Here is a 15,543-nt window from a genome sequence, read left to right as displayed (position 1 = left end):
GCTTCAGTCAGTTTCGCCAAATATCGGAGGGGATGCTGTGGCTCGAACACTGGGCGGTGCAGGGGTGAATGGGGCACGCTGGCCGGGTCCAGGACCTCCCGCCACGTCCCCGTCCCCCCTGCTCCCTGCCCCGTCTGCGCCTTGCCTTCGTCTCCGTTTCCTTCCTTCCCTTCCTTCCTTCTTCCTCTTCACGTGCAGAGGCTTAATTCTGGCCTTTGAGAACCCCCTCCACACAGGGCGCAAGTTTTCCGTTCCCTCCGCCCCCCCTCGCTTTCTGCGTTTGCAAAGACCATTTTCTGGGTAGTAGCAAGACTCTCTTTGGGGTGCGAACAGTAGAATTGACTAGGCCTCTGCTCTTTTCATAAAAGGCATATTCCAGGCACGACCTTGGAGCCCGATCTTGCTTTGAATCCTGGTTCTACCACGTTCTAAGTGTGACCTGTGGGCAAGTGACCTCACGTTTCCGAAGTCATCTCAACGTGTGTAATTTGGTGATGACGGACCCTGCACCAGAGGGCTGTGACAAAGTCACAGCAAGGAGCCAGGTCCCCAGAGGGGGGCAGCTATAAACACACCCGGCCCATGGCTTGCAGAGGAAGTGAACCAGGTTGTCCAGCTGTGACGCCCCATCCTTCTCTGCTTCTCAGTGGTTGGGACTTCTTTCTTTTAATTTATGCTGATAGGGAGCCAGATGGGGTAGGTCCCTGTAGCCAGGGGTGGGGGGCCCGCACTGCAGCTAGTCTTTGGGAAGCTCTGTCCCTTTGCTGGGACAGCAGTGGGAAGAGCCTGCGTCGCTGACCGTCTCTCCAGGGCGGAGGCTGACCCGTGGAAGCACCTGTGAGTAGACTGTGCAGCGGCGGCCCATTGACCCTCCGCCTCCTCCTGCTTGTCACTCCCACCGTGAGTTTGTGCCGGTGTTTGTGTGCGTGCGTGTGCGCCCGTGTGCAAGGGTGCAGGTGTGCATGTGCGTGTGGGCATATGTGCGTGTGTAGGACACGTGTGCTTGAACATGGCAAGCTTATTACCATCTCAGAGCCTTTGCCTCTGCTGTTCCCCTTGTCCGGAACACTGATCCTTGTCCTCCACTGAAATCCCAGCCTCAAATCTCTCTTTCACACTCTGTCCCCACCACCGTCACATTCTGCCCTCCTCTCTGCATAGCTCTGCATCAGTCTGGTGGGGCCAGCTGGTGCTCTGAGAATAGCCCACCCCCAGCCTCGGTGGTTTAAAACCATAGAGGTTCATTTCTCATTTCAACGGTTTTCCCACCGAAGTACAGTGGGGGGGGGGGGGGGGGACATCTGACCATCAGTCTCTCCGGTGACCAAAATAGCGCCTCACCTTGGAAGCTGCTGGTGGCGGTGGCAGTGAGCCACAGAGACATGTGCCCGTGAGTAAGTGCTCTTGCATGGAAGGGACACAAAATGTGCCGGTCCCTTGGCTGTGCCCAATGGCACGTGAGCCAGAAGTGCAGTCCTCTCCCGTGTCCAGAAAATGTGGAGCTGGAAGGATTTAGGGAAAGTCATTAATGACTACCACATCCACCATTTAATAGTTGCCTTATTGTTTTAGTATCAGCTTGTTAATTGCGTCCTTCCTCTAGAATATAAATTCTGGGAGAGTGAGAACCTCACCTGCCTTGTCCCGCCCCGTGCCGAGATCCGAGCGTGGCACCCAGTAAACGCTCAAATACATTTAATTGAACGTTTAAGTGAATGAGTTATAACCCAGAGCTTAGAGACCCAGACAAAGAGTGTAAGTTTGTGAAATATTGGCAGAATTAGAGACCGGGTATAGACAACGGCTTCTTTTTACATCTTTCTAGGCATGCTGACCTCGATGTTGTGGGACAGTCCCGACTTCAGATGTTCTTTTCCCATCAGAAGCTCATACATTTCCAACCACGTGTTCTCATTGTGTGTTCAGAAGGTGTGGTCCCAGACTCCTAGCGTCTCTCATGAGGCTGAATCGTCCAGCCTACATCTGAGAAAGCAGAGAGACAGATTGTTCCCTGAGGACTGAACGGAGTTTTCAAGGAAACTGGCTTTGCAGGCACTGACCTTGAAGGTTCGGAGCTGAAGGAGGGATTTCTCTTTGGTCGGATGTCAGGCCTGAGTCCCCAGCTGTGCTCCGTCTCCCAGGATGCCCACGCCCCTCCCCAGTGGTAGTGGGAGTGTGGGGGCATTCTCAGGGTGCCAGAGGTCAGCCGTCACATGGCCACAGAGCCCCTCATTAGTGCAAAGTGTACTCAGCCACCAGGACAGATGTCACCTTCTGTTCTATTGTTTTAGGCCAATTAATGGTCTTTTGCCTCCAAGGGTCTGACCTGGTGCTGACTCCCATCAGATATCATCATTACCTGGAACCGTTTTCATTCCTAGAGGACAGGCACAGGTGGGCCCGTTTCCGAAGCTGAGATTGATGTAGGGTGAGTGCAGGGCGCGTTCAAGGTGCTGGTACACCAGTCCTTCGTGAACCCACTGTTCCCTTCCCTGGAACCCAGATGTGGAGGTCTCCTCCTGTCCCGAACTGTCTTGTTTGTACATCCTCTAACCGGGTAGATGAACTGCGTCGTGAGGCAAACAATCCAGCTTTTTACCAGTTTCCTGTTATTTCATGCCTGATTCTGGTTTGTACTTGCTCCTCTGGACCGAATTAGTCTCTCTCTTTTTTTCTTCTTGTTTTCTTTTTAACATCTATTTATTCTTTAAATTTTTTTTTAACATTTTATTTATTTTTGAGACAGGGAGAGACAGAGCGTGAACAGGGGAGGGGCAGAGAGAGAGGGAGACACGGAATCGGAAACAGGCTCCAGGCTCTGAGCCGTCAGCACAGAGCCCGACGTGGGGCTCAAACTCACGGACCGCGAGATCATGACCTGAGCCGAAGTCGGCTGCTTAACCGACTGAGCCACCCAGGTGCCCATAACGTCCATTTATTCTTGAAAGAAAGAGAGCACAAGCAGGGAGGGGCAGAGAGAGAGGGAGACACAGAATCTGAAGTAGGCTCCAGGCTCCGAGCTGTCAGCACAGAGCCCGACGCGGGGCTCGAACTCACGAACTGTGAGATCATGACCTGAGCCAAAGTCGGACGCTCAACCCACTGAGCCACCCAGGTGCCCCCAAGTTAGTCTCTCTTAATCAAAATATAGCAGGAAAGGTGCAACCTAGTTCTGTGTAAAGAATTTCAGGGGTACTTGAACAGAACCAGCAGAAGGAGCAAAGACGTTACATGCATATAATCCTTCTTAATTGTGGTTGACTTAAGACTAAGACCTAATTACTACAGAGTAATTGGTCTATAAGAAAGATTTTGAAGCTATTGTAATTAATACAATGGGCCAAGTAGGGGATGGGATGGAATCATCGGATTTTAATTAATTGGTGACAGGAGAATTCCTGTTTCCTGAAGGAGAGCTCCTCATTTAGGGAGATTTACACACTTTGGGATTACAGGAGCCTGCAAATCACTCCCGTTGAATTTCTGCCCACCTGACATTTATTGAAAAGCCGCCAGGTAGATTGAAGGTTACAGGAATTCTAATCTGATTTTTGACCCAAGCGGTATTCAGGATGTCACTGTATTTGTGGGTTCCTCTGAACTCTCCTCAGCTTCAGGGTTAATGAGGTTAAAGACTCTATTTGAGTTCCTCTTTTTTTCTTTTTTAATACCCCAAGGTGCCTGTCTGTCTGTCTCCTTTGTCTTTACTTTTTTTGTTTGCTCTTGTGGTGTTGAAATAATTCCTGGTGATTTGGAAGCACCGTGAACTTTGGGAATGTCCAAGTCAAGGGTAAATGTTGTACCTTCTTAGAGAAAGCTGATAATCATTTCATTTGTGATACTCCTTGGAAAAATGGTTCTCCTATGGAGCCCTTTGCAACAGTGCCTGCCTTCTAAACATTAACACTGGACGTGAGAGGAACATGTTCTGGGTGTAGCATATAGCATCCTGCCCGTAGTTAACGATGCCATATTGTCAACTTGAGATCTGCTAACGTTAGAGCTCATGTGAGTGTTCGAACCACAATTTTAAAAAATGGCATTGATGATTCCCAGTCTGGTGATGGCTGAGGAGTTGCTCTCATGTTAATACTCTCGCCGTGGACACCCTTGAACTCTGGAGACACCGCCGAGAGTGACCTAAAGAAACAGACACTTGGGAACAGAGAACAGCATGGTGTGATTTTCCCATTTTATGACTTATAGACTGATGGACGTCCCCATGCAGGGAAGCTGACGCTCTCCCCACCCTGTTATGGAGGACAATAAAGATGTCACAGACAGACATCTACATTGAGGGAGAGTGGCAAATGAGTGGGTAGATCCAGCCAAGGATGGGCAGGAGTGACCTCATGCTCAAGGATCACCACAAACATACACATGTACTCATACGTGAACGCTCAAGGTTGCCTTAGAGGTATGGTGTCAAAGCACGAACTCTGAGGTTCCCAGATCATTCATCCATTCATTCATTCATCCATGACATATTTATGGAGGACCTACTGTGGGCCAAGTGCTTTTCTAGGTCTCAGAGGTATCTCAGGGAACAGAAAGAAAAATCCCTGGCCCCACTGAGTTTACAGTCTAGTAGAAAGAAACAGCCAATAGGCAAGGCTAGTAAATAAAATTTAGTGTGTTTGTGGTGTTGAGTGCTATGGAGAAAGAGCAGGGGAGGGTGACAGGAATCGCTGGTGGAGGACATGGGTCTTTCAGCAGGGTCACTAACGAGGACCTTGCTTGGAAGGTAACATTTGAGGCAGGTCCTGACAGTGAGGGGATATGTGGTGCCGATATCGCCGGGCAGAGGGGTCCAGATGGAAGGGAGAGCCGAGGCAGCAGTGTGCCTGATGCTGGGGGAGCCGTGGGGACAGGGGACAGCAAAGGTGTCAGGGACATAGCAGGCACCGGGGGGAGGGGGTTCCGGGGTGTGTAGGGCCTCAGAGATCCTTGTAAGGACTTGCGTTTTTATGTGGATGAGATGAGAATTTTTGAAGGGTTTTGAACAGAAGAGTGAAAATACCAGGGGTGCCTGGGTGGCTCAGTCAGTTAAGCATGCCACTCTTGATTTTTGGCTCAGGTCACGATCTCATGGTTTCATGGCTTCCAGCCCCATGCCAGGCTCTGTGCTGACAGTGTGCAGACCCTGCTTGGGATTCTCTCTCTCTTTCTCTGTCTGTCCTTCCCCGATTCATGCTGTCTCTTTCTCTCTCTCAGAATAAATAAACTTAAAAAAAAAAGGAGACTGAAGATACCTGACCTCTGTTTTAACAAGACTCGGGCTGCCATGGAGGGAAGAGTGGCAGTGGGGACCCGTGTGGCAGTCGAGGACACGGGAAGTGAAGGCATAACAGATGTATGTCTCCCAGGCAGAACTGGAGGGCTTTCTGGGCAGATCGGGTATGGGCTAGCCAGGGAAGAAGGGTTCAGGATGAACGAGGGGTCCACCTGAGCATCTGGGCGGGTGGACGGAGTGGCCTTCAGTGGGAGAGAAGTGTGTGGTGAGGGTGTGTGTGTGGTGAGGGTGTGTGTGTGGTGAGGGGCAGAAGCTCAGGATCAGGTCTCAGATGTCTGTTAGACCCTCAACGGGAGCTGCCCAGTATGCAATTGGAAAAGAGAGTCTGGAAGTTGGGAGAGAAGTCCAGGCTGTAGGTGAAACTTCATGATTCGTACACCCCACCGCTCTGTCTGCGGGCAGTGACTTCCCCTGGTGCTGACAGGCACATATCTGTGACCTTGAAATCTTGTAGGTGAAGGTGAGCATTCCTCTGACCCAGTGCCGCAGGCAGCCCAGTGCGGCCCGATCTTTGCTCGGTCGGCCGCGAACACAGCCCTGGTCATCTAATTGTGGCAGTCCCCGTAACGGAGAGCCCCGCGTAGTCCTTTGGGCAGGATGCCACTCCAGTATCTCAGCAGGGAAAACACCAGGACCAGGAACAAATTGGCACTGATTGTGGCTGCCGGCTGGCCCCTGGTGACCAGGCAAGCCTGCAGGGTGCGTGACTTATAGATGGTCTTCGCGGCCACCTGGAAGAGCCCGCTAACCAGCCTGAACAGGGCACGACCCCGGGACCTCATTAGCAGCTGCTCTCACTGGAAGGAGCCGGCCCTCCCGTCAGGCAGGAGAAGAATCCCCGTTTAATGAGGCCCTTCCCAGGGCAGGTGCAGAGTAATCTGAGCAACGCGTCAGGAGGAAGGTTTTGCACTGAGAAGCAGACTCTTGGCAAAGTGATTAGAGTTTCCCCCAGTGAGATTCTGCTCTGCACTCTCCCGTTGTGCGCGTAACGGGGCCGGGCACAGCGCTGGGGACCTCGTCATCTCTCAGTGATGTGCGGGCCCAGGTAAGTGACTGGTACGTGTCGTGTCTTCTGCGTGGACTCCGGAGGCGGACGGCACCGGGTCCTGGAGGCTGCCCTCCCCGCTGCGTGACCTGCCTCAGCCAGGCTGTCCCTGTGCCAAGGGCAGGACCGCGGCTCCCCATGTGCCTTCTGGGGGATTGCCCTTGCTGGCCGCTGTGGTCGGATGGGGCCATGTGGCCGGTGCCGCCATCATCGGGGAGGACCACCAGAGTCCTCCAGGCTCAGAGGACTGGGGCTCAGAGGGCGGCGCTCTAGAGGCAGACCGGGCATTCGGTGTGCCCCGTGCGCGTAAGAGCGAGGTGAAGCATCGCACATGTTCGTGCTCACACACACGCACCGCTATCTCTGGGGGGGGGGGCAGTAAGAAAATGAATAATAACTTTGGTTGGCAGAGGGCAGAGGGGGCTTCATTGTTGTCTTTTTTTTTAAAAATATTTTTAAGTTTATTTAAACTTACTTAAGCCAGAGATGGTGCAAATGGGGGAGGAGCAGAGAGAGAGAATCCCAAGCAGGCTCCCAGCTGTCAGTGCAGAGCCCAGCTCGGGGCTCAAACACAAAACCACGAGATCATGACCTGAGCTGAAGCCGGATGCGTAACTAATTGAGCCACCCCGGTGCCCCAAGATTTCTTTTTTAAAGTTTATGTATTTTCACAGAGAGAGAGCAAGAGAGCACGTGCACTAGTTGGGGAGGGGCCTAGATGGAGGGAGAGGGAGAGAATCCCAAGCAGGCTTCCCGCTGTCGGCACAGAACCTGACGCGGGGCTCGAACTCATGAACCCGCGAGATCACGACCTGAGCCGAAGTCAGACGTTTAACCAACCGAGCCACCCAGGCGCCCCTTTGGGTCGCTTATATAACAAGCATTTCCCTCGAGGTTGGCGATAGGAAGACACGGGGGGGCCGACTCAGAAAAGTTGTATTTTGGAAGTCGGTTTGAGCTGGTTTCGGGGACATCAGAAAGGCAGAGGCAGAGGGAAGAAAGAGCTAATTGTGGCGGTTGTCTTAGAGCTGTCTCCGGGCTTGTCACGGTGACGTTGACAACATCGAATCAGCTGGAAGTGACGGGCGAGCGTTAGCGCGAGAGACAGTCCTGGGTTTCGCGCAGGTGCCTAAGTGTTCGCTCGTTTCCGAGATGTATCGTTTTCAGCTCTGGGAAGCTGCTGGGAAGCAAAAATAAGGTCGCCCGTACCGGTCTGCGAGGTGCTTTAAAATATTTAAAGGCAGAAAAAGAAGACGACTCTCCTTTCCTTTTCCTGCGGTTGGAAAGTGGGGCAGTGGGTTGGTTCTTAGGAGCCGTTTTAGGAGTCAGATGGAGAGTCTGGGAACTACGGATTTGAGAGTTAAACCCAAGGAGAAGAAACTAAATGAGACAGAGAGAGAGAGAGAGAGAGAGAGAGAGAGAGAGAGAGAGAGACAATGAGCAGGGGAGGGGCAGAGAGAAAGACAGAGACACAGAATCCGAAGCAGGCTCCAGGCTCTGAGCTGGATGCTCTGAGCACGATGCAGGGCTTGAACCCACCAACCGCGAGATCATGACCTGAGCCTAAGTCAGATGCTTAACCAACTGAGCCACCCAGGCGCCCCTCTATTTTTAAATAAATGTTCATTTTTAAATAAAATTACAAAACATACAAAAACATATGGAAAATAAGGTAACACACATTCATTTATCCACCACCGGCTTCATTCACTCTTACTTACTATCTGGCTTTATTTTCTTCAAATTTTAACTTTTTAATGTTTATTTGTTTTTGAGAGAGAGAGTGAGACAGAGCACAAGCAGGGGAGGGGCAGAGAGAGAGGGAGACACAGAATCCGAAGCAGGCTCCAGGCTCCGAGCTGTCGGCACAGAACCCGGCTTGAGCTCATGAACCGCGAGATCATGATGTGAGCCGAAGTCAGACGCTTACCTCACTGAGCCACCTAGGCGCCCCTATTTTCTTCAAATTTTAAAAGAAATCAATATTCCACATCTAATCGAAGCCTTCACATACCCCTTGCTGGTGGCCTTTTCTCTCTCCCTCCTCCGAGGGAGACATTATCATTACCATGCCTGTGTTTATGGTTTTTAATATAAACTGTATAAAGAGTGGTTGCACATGAGTTTACCATTTTTATAAAAAATATCATGCCATACATATCCTTTTGTGACTTGATTTTCCCCTCTCATTCTTTTGGGTTTTTTTTTTACTTAAGAAAATTAAGATATAATTAACACATCATAAAATGCCTCCTTTTAGAAGTATACCATCGGTGGTGTTTGTTTTTTTTTTTAGTAGATTCCTAGATTTTTTTTTAGTAGATTCATAAAATGGAATCGTTGCCACTAATTTCAAAACATTTTCATCACCCCCCAGAGAAGCTCTGTACCCATCGGCCATCAATTCCCATTGGCCAGTTGGGCTGTTTTCACTTTTCGACTGTTACGGAAAACGCCACAACGAACATCTGTGTACAACTCTTTTGGGGACACTGTGAACTCTTCCTGTGCCAGGTTGGGAACCTTCGAGGAGGATCTCACACCTGCCAGGAAGTGTTCTTCACCCAGTTGAGGTCAGAGTTTAGCACCGAGGCCAGAGCCGTGGCTAGAGACTGGACCTCACGCGAACACCCAGGCAGGAGGGCAGAGGGAGACACGTTCCCAGGAGAACAAGGAGTCATTTGTGAGCTGGAAACATAGCTCATGAGGTGTTTACTAGAAGCTCAAAAATGAAATGTGTTTTCTCAGAGATCACAAATGTCTACAGGGACCTGAGGGACATGATACACGAAGAAAGGAGCTTATTGTGGACTTGCAGCCTCATTGGTGGGGATGGCATCCCGTTGCCCCTGCTGACTGTGCCCACATGGGAATGTAGGCACCCCGTTTCCCCAAAGAAGCCAGAAACCCATTTCTATGGGGGGTGGGTGTGGATGTTCAGCTTTTAAAAACATCGGCAGCTGGGGCACCTGGGTGCCTCAGTTGGTCAAGCATCCGACTGTTGATTTCGGCTCAGGTCATGATCTCGTGGTTCGTGAGTTCGAGCCCTGCATGGAGCTTGTTTGGGATTCTCTGTCTCCCTCTCTTTCTGCCCCTCCCCTTCTTGTTCTCTCTCTCTCTCTCTCTCTCTCTCTCTCTCAAAATAAATAAACTTAGAAAATATTCGTAACTAGGGGTGCCTGGGTGGCTCAGTTGGTTAAGCGTCCGACTTTGGCTCAGGTCATGATCTCACGGCTCGTGGGTTTGAGCCCCGTGTTGGGCTCTGTGCTGACAGCTCAGAGCCTGGAGCCTGTTTCAGATTCTGTGTCTCCCTCTCTCTCTGCCCCTCCCCAGCTTGTGCTCGCTCTCTTTCTCTCTGTCAAAAGTAAATAAAAACTAAAAAAAAATTAAAAAAAATACTCGCAACTAGTTCAAATTTTGTAAAAACAAGGTAGTGGGTCAGTTAATGAAGTGTGGCTCTGGCCACCTGCAGCTCAGTGGACCCCGTCGTAACCTCTGTAGCCTTCGTAGTCAACCAGGAATGCAGTAAAGGAGCCTCTATGCTTGGACTATTCCCATTCGACATCGTCTCAGAATTTGTTTTTTCAAAGTTCTATGTAGGAATTTGATGATGGGAAGACAGAAAATCAAACCAACGAGGAGAGACTGTTTTGAGACCAAAAGATGAGAAGTCCCTGCTCGAGACTCATGGCCGTTACATATTTTTAGACCTCTGACTGCCAACCACTGGCTGATTCGTCAGCCTGAAACATCCTTTCCACAGCGAGTGCAGGCCGTGCTGCCTTTGACAAAACAGCAGTGAGGAGGTAGTGGCTGGATTTTATGGGATTGCAGCAGGAGATGATTTATTCGCGCCAGATTCTGAGAGCTGGCCCTTAGCTCGTGATGAGAAGAGCTGCAGGGCAGACAGAGCCTCTGCTCCGTCAATGGCATTGATGACCAGAGATTGTTTCTCTCCTCTCCCGGAGGGCTGGTGTTGGGGGCAGGTGGGGAGTGGGAAGGGTGTCTGGAGGGGAGGGGAAAGGGTGTGATGAGAGATCCCAAGCAATGGGGCTGTAGTAGTTACCTGTCTTACTAACCTATTGTTCAAAGATCAGCCCGAGTCTAGCCTCCTCCAGGAAGCCTTCCCTGACTTGCCAACTTCTCTCTCCTTCCCGCATCTGGTCTCTGGGTTCCCTAAGCACATATTCCTCTGAGATATCGCTCCTGCTGTTGTTTGGTATTCATTGATTAATTCATTCAGCAGATGTTTAATGAGCACCAACTATGTCCTAGGCAGGGTTCTAAGTGCTGGGGACACAGAGCAGGCAAAGAACCTACATTCATATGTGTGTGTGCGTGTGTGTGTGTGTGTGTGTGTGAGAGAGAGAGAGAGAGAGAGAGAGAGAGAGAGAGAGAGGGAGAGGGAGAGAGAGGGAGAGAGAGCCAGCGTGAGCAGGGGAGGGGCAGAGAGAGAGAGAGGCAGGAGAGAGAGAATTATAAGCAGGCTCCATGCTGCCAGCACAGAGCCCGATGTGGGGCTCAAACTCACAAACTGTGAGATCATGACCTGAGCTGAGATCAAGAGTCAGATGCTTAACCGAGTCACTCAGACGTGCCCCCAAACCATCCATCCACCAATCCATCAATCAACCAGTCAGTCACTTGCTATGTTAAAAGGTAAACGCTATAGAAAACATGGGTCTGGCTAATGGGTCTCAACCGTAGGGCTGGGGGATGAGGGATGGGTAGCGTGGTCAGAAGAGAATTTACTGAGCAGGTGGTGTTTGAACAAAGACTGGATGTTCTTTTTTTTTTTTTAAATTTTTTTTTCAACATTTATTTATTTTTGGGACAGAGAGAGACAGAGCATGAACGGGGGAGGGGCAGAGAGAGAGGGAGACACAGAATCAGAAACAGGCTCCAGGCTCTGAGCCATCAGCCCAGAGCCCGACACGGGGCTCGAACTCGCGGACCGTGAGATCGTGACCTGGCTGAAGTCGGACGCTTAACCGACTGAGCCACCCAGGCGCCCCAGGATGTTCTTTTTCACTCAGCACCTTGTGTTCATGCTGATGGTTTGGGATAAACTTTCCCATGAGTTTTTTTTTCAAGCTCAAAATATATTTACTCATTTATTTGACAAACATTTGCTGAGGATCTGTTTGGTTCTCTTCATGCTTTTGGGTCTCAGCTCAAATGTCAGTTTCTTACAGGGGCAGGCCCTGAACACCTTTCATGGTCTCCAGTTGTGATCTGTAGTCTAGTCTAAAGTAAAAATGGGGTGCTTGGGTGGCTCAGTTGGTTAAGTGTCCTACTTTGGCTCAGGTCATGATCTCGCAGTCCGTGAGTTCGAGCCCCACGTTGGGCTCCGTGCTGCCAGCTCAGAGCCTGGAGTCTGCTTCGGATTCGGTGTCTCCCTCTCTCTCTGCCCCTCCCCCACTCATGTACACACTCACTCTCTCTCAAAAATAAGTAAATGTTTAAAATTTTTTTAAAGTAAAAATGGACTATTTTAAAATTGTACTTAAAATTTTGTAATTGAAAAAACTTTAGCTTTTTTTTTTTTTTTAAAGTTCAAGTCGATTTTATTTTTAGGAGAGCATTTTTTGTGACCAGGACTTACCTTATTTATTTACCTGATTAGTAAGACAGGGATCTTACCGATTTGTATATGAATGAATGAATTCTCCGTGCCTGACACATCGTATCTGCTTAATAAATGTCATTGGGTAAAGTGAATGTCCCAGGGACCGTAGTGACTGTGGTGTTATAATAGGTTTTGGCCTTTGAAGAATTAGGTTCCTCCCATCCAGCAATGATGCTCCTTGGTATTTTACCCAAAGAAGTTGAAAACCTAGGTCCACAAACCAAGATGTCCTTCAGTGAAAGGATAAACAAATCATGGTCCATCCGGACAGTGGAATGTTATCAGCACCAAAAAGGAATGAGCTGTCGAGCCATGAAATATGTGTAAGAACGCTGAGTGCATATCACTAAGTGAAAGAAGCCAATCTGAAGAGGCTGCGTGCCATAGGGCTCCAATGATAGGACATTCCGGAAAAGGCAAAATCATGGAGACAGTAAAAGATCAGTGGTTGCCAGGCATTGAGTGGAGGAGGGGTAAGTAGGCAGAGCCCGGAGGATTTTTGGGGTGGTGAGAATACTCTATACGCCACCATATGGCAGATCTGTGTCATATGTTTGTCCCGACCAATAGAGTGAACCTTAACGCCAATCATGGACTCCGGGTGATTGTGATGTGTCAGTGTAGGTTCATTGATGATGACAAATGTACCATCTGGTGGGGATGTTGATAACAGGGGAAGCTTGTTGGGGGGCAGGGGGAAGATGGGAAATCTCTATACCCTCCCCTCAATTTGCTGTGAACTTAAAACGGTTGGGGGAAAAAAATGACAACAAAGTCTTAAAAAAAAAAAAAAAAGAAGAGAATTACATTGTAATGGTGGAGACAGACATACCTTCTCAAAGCAAAGAGTATATAAATATACTTGCCAGGCAGGCATAAGAATACAGCTCAGAATTCAGCTGACTGGTAGCTCCTTGTGTCCCAGAAGGCAAATGACACCCCCCAGAATTTTACGGGATGTCCTGCTGGGCCTTTGAAGTATGTTCGATGAATTAAACAAATACGTATTGAATCCCTACAATCTTCTGGGTACTGTGCCAGCTGCGACAGGCACATCCTTGTCCTCACGGGGCGAACAGTCTAGGTGGGATGGTGGATTTCAGTCTCCTCGTACTTACTGTGAGTAACCAGCAGATCTACTCTGGGGCATTTGTTCATTGCAGCCATGGGTCAGTATGTTCCTTGCTTTGTGCTCATTTAAAAAGTAATGACCAGAGAAAGGCTCTTAAGACAGAGACCCTGACAGGGGTCAGCCTCTCTTGCTTCATTTCTAGAAAAACTCATGTGGGGAAGGCTTCAACATCTCAGCCTGGTAGCTCAGAACCATCTAGAAGTTTGTGGGGATTGTGGGCGGGGTAAAAAAAAATCTATGTAAATAGCACAGTTTACTGGAGAGGAGTTCAAGCTTTTGATTAAAAAAATTTTTTGTGTGTTTGTTTATTTTTGAGAGAGAGAGAGACAGGGTGTGAGCAGGGGAGGAGCAGAGAGAGAGGGAGACACAGAATCTGAAGCAGGTTCCAGGCTCTGAGCTGTCAGCACAGAGCCCGACGTGGGGCTTGAACCCACAGACTGCGAGATCGTGACCTGAGCTGAAGTCAGACGCTTAACTGACTGAGCCACCCAGCGCCCCAAGAGGAGTTCAAGCTTTTGAACCCCCCTCCCCACTTCATTCCTCCTTTCCCATCCCTGTCCCCTTCCACCACCAACCAACCAAACAAACAAACAACAAAAACAAAACAAAACAAAACAAAACAAAACAAAACAAAACCCCAGCTATAATTATTTGTCGTCTTGGGTTATATGCTGAGAAATGGCTGGGTGTGGCTCCAGGGGACAGGCTGCTGGGTTGGGCCCCCATTCCCCTCTCCTGCCCCATCCCCCCCTCTCCTTCTTGCTGACATGTCTGAGCGGTAGCCACACTGTGCATTTAAAAGCTGTCCCAGCCCCACTTCTGGGGTCCCAGGGTCCCAGGAAAGAGGCTCAACTTTTATTGAAGCAGTTTCTACAGGACTTTGGGAACCAAGTCCTTTCGGGAGGATGCTGTGTGCTCTCACTCGAGGGGAGAAGCCGCCGAGCCCCGTTTCCTGCCTGACCTCTGCCAACACACACATGCACATGTGTGCACACACGTACGCACACACACACGTACGCGCTCACTTCTCCACCCTGGGGAAAAATGTCTAATGAATGTCTCATGGCTGAAGTACTGATCCAGGTTCCTCAAAGGCAGTTGGTAATTATTAAGTCGAGAGGATCATGAAACACTGTTCTAAGTTTGAAAGGCTTATCAAGAGTAGATCAGGAGCAGGTAGTTAATAATTATAAACCCATTTCCATGGAAATGGCCTTATTAGCATGCACGACAGCTGCCTAAAAGTAAAAGACCGCCTTTCCGGTTGGAGGGAAATGACCTAAAATAAAAACTTGTGCATAAAAGTGACTCTGAGTGGTTGTTGATCCGTTTCTAGCTGGACTTGGGCAGAGTCCCATAGCTGGTCCAGCTCATGGGCTGGACAGTCAGAGAGGAGAAGGAAGGACCCACGGGGAATGGGGCTGCCCTCTTTGCCCAAAGACCGGCTGCTTCTGTACCCCGAGACCAGAGTGCAGATTTAGCAGGATTAAGCTGCCAATAGCAGAAAGTTACCACTTTCTTGCCGTTCACTTTGCTGGAATCCACTGAATGCTGAGAAACCAGGAGGTATTGGAAGCTGCCCTCTAGTCGTGGTTACAAGCACGGCACACGGTCCAGAGGGATCGAAGATCTGGTCTGAAAGGACCGAGCGTCTCTTATAGGAGGACACCCAGCAGATGGAGAAGTGAGGAAATCCTGTGACCAGAGAGGAGATTTTTCAGGCCGGAGTGTGGTGGGTGGGGAACGAGGGTCGTGGAGTGGGTCCCTAAGTTCCTGAGACCCTGAAATCCCTTCAGCATCTCAGGGTCAGCCCTTAATCTCCCCCTTCTGTGCCTTCTCACTAAAGATGCCCAGTAAATCAGGGTCCCCTGGGGGGGGTGGTCCCCATGCATGCCCACTGTCCACCTTCTCACAGGCCTGGGATCTCTATGCAGCAAACACTGTCCTCCCCATGCAGAACAACACGACAAATAGATACTTGAGGACTCACAGCTCACAAGTCCCACACCCAGCCTCAGCTCAGCTGGGAACACCCGGCTGTGTTACTTTAATAAAGTTATATTTCGGTTTAAGTAGCTGCTTCTGGCTAGTGGTCACTGGATGAGACAGAGCAACATCAGAGTTTCTTAAGCCCTTGGCTGCGTGGGAAAAGGTTAGATGCGACCAATTCTGTGTGGAGTCTGGTGTGGTTCTGATTTGTGTGGAATTCTGTACGGGGCAGGTCAGTTCTGTCAATACTATTGCTGTGTCTGAATGAGGTCTTGGGTGCCTGGATGCCTCCCTCTCGCCAGCCCCCTGTGGTTTTGACCCTCTTCTGGAGTTGGCCCGGGAAGGGGAGCTGTCCATGGTAGCAGACTTCTGGGGGCCAAGCAGCCTGCCCAGGTTCATTTCCAAAGTCTTTCCTCACAGGTTGCGCGTTGGGGGTTCAAACTGAAGACCCTGTC

At 49.9% G+C, this 15,543-nt stretch overlaps 1 protein-coding gene across 1 annotated transcript in view; it reads left to right on the top strand.

Moving 5' to 3' along the window:
- Positions 1 to 15,543, top strand: part of LOC125149325 (transmembrane protein 132B) — a 238,468-nt gene that overhangs the window by 127,198 nt on the left and 95,727 nt on the right. The gene's annotated exons all lie outside the window — the stretch shown is intronic.

The sequence above is a fragment of the Prionailurus viverrinus genome, chromosome D3 (assembly GCF_022837055.1).
Source record: "Prionailurus viverrinus isolate Anna chromosome D3, UM_Priviv_1.0, whole genome shotgun sequence".
NCBI classification, from domain to species: Eukaryota; Metazoa; Chordata; class Mammalia; order Carnivora; family Felidae; genus Prionailurus; species Prionailurus viverrinus.
Note: the sequence above shows the minus strand (reverse complement) of the source record. Positions and strands in the feature narration are given on the sequence as shown.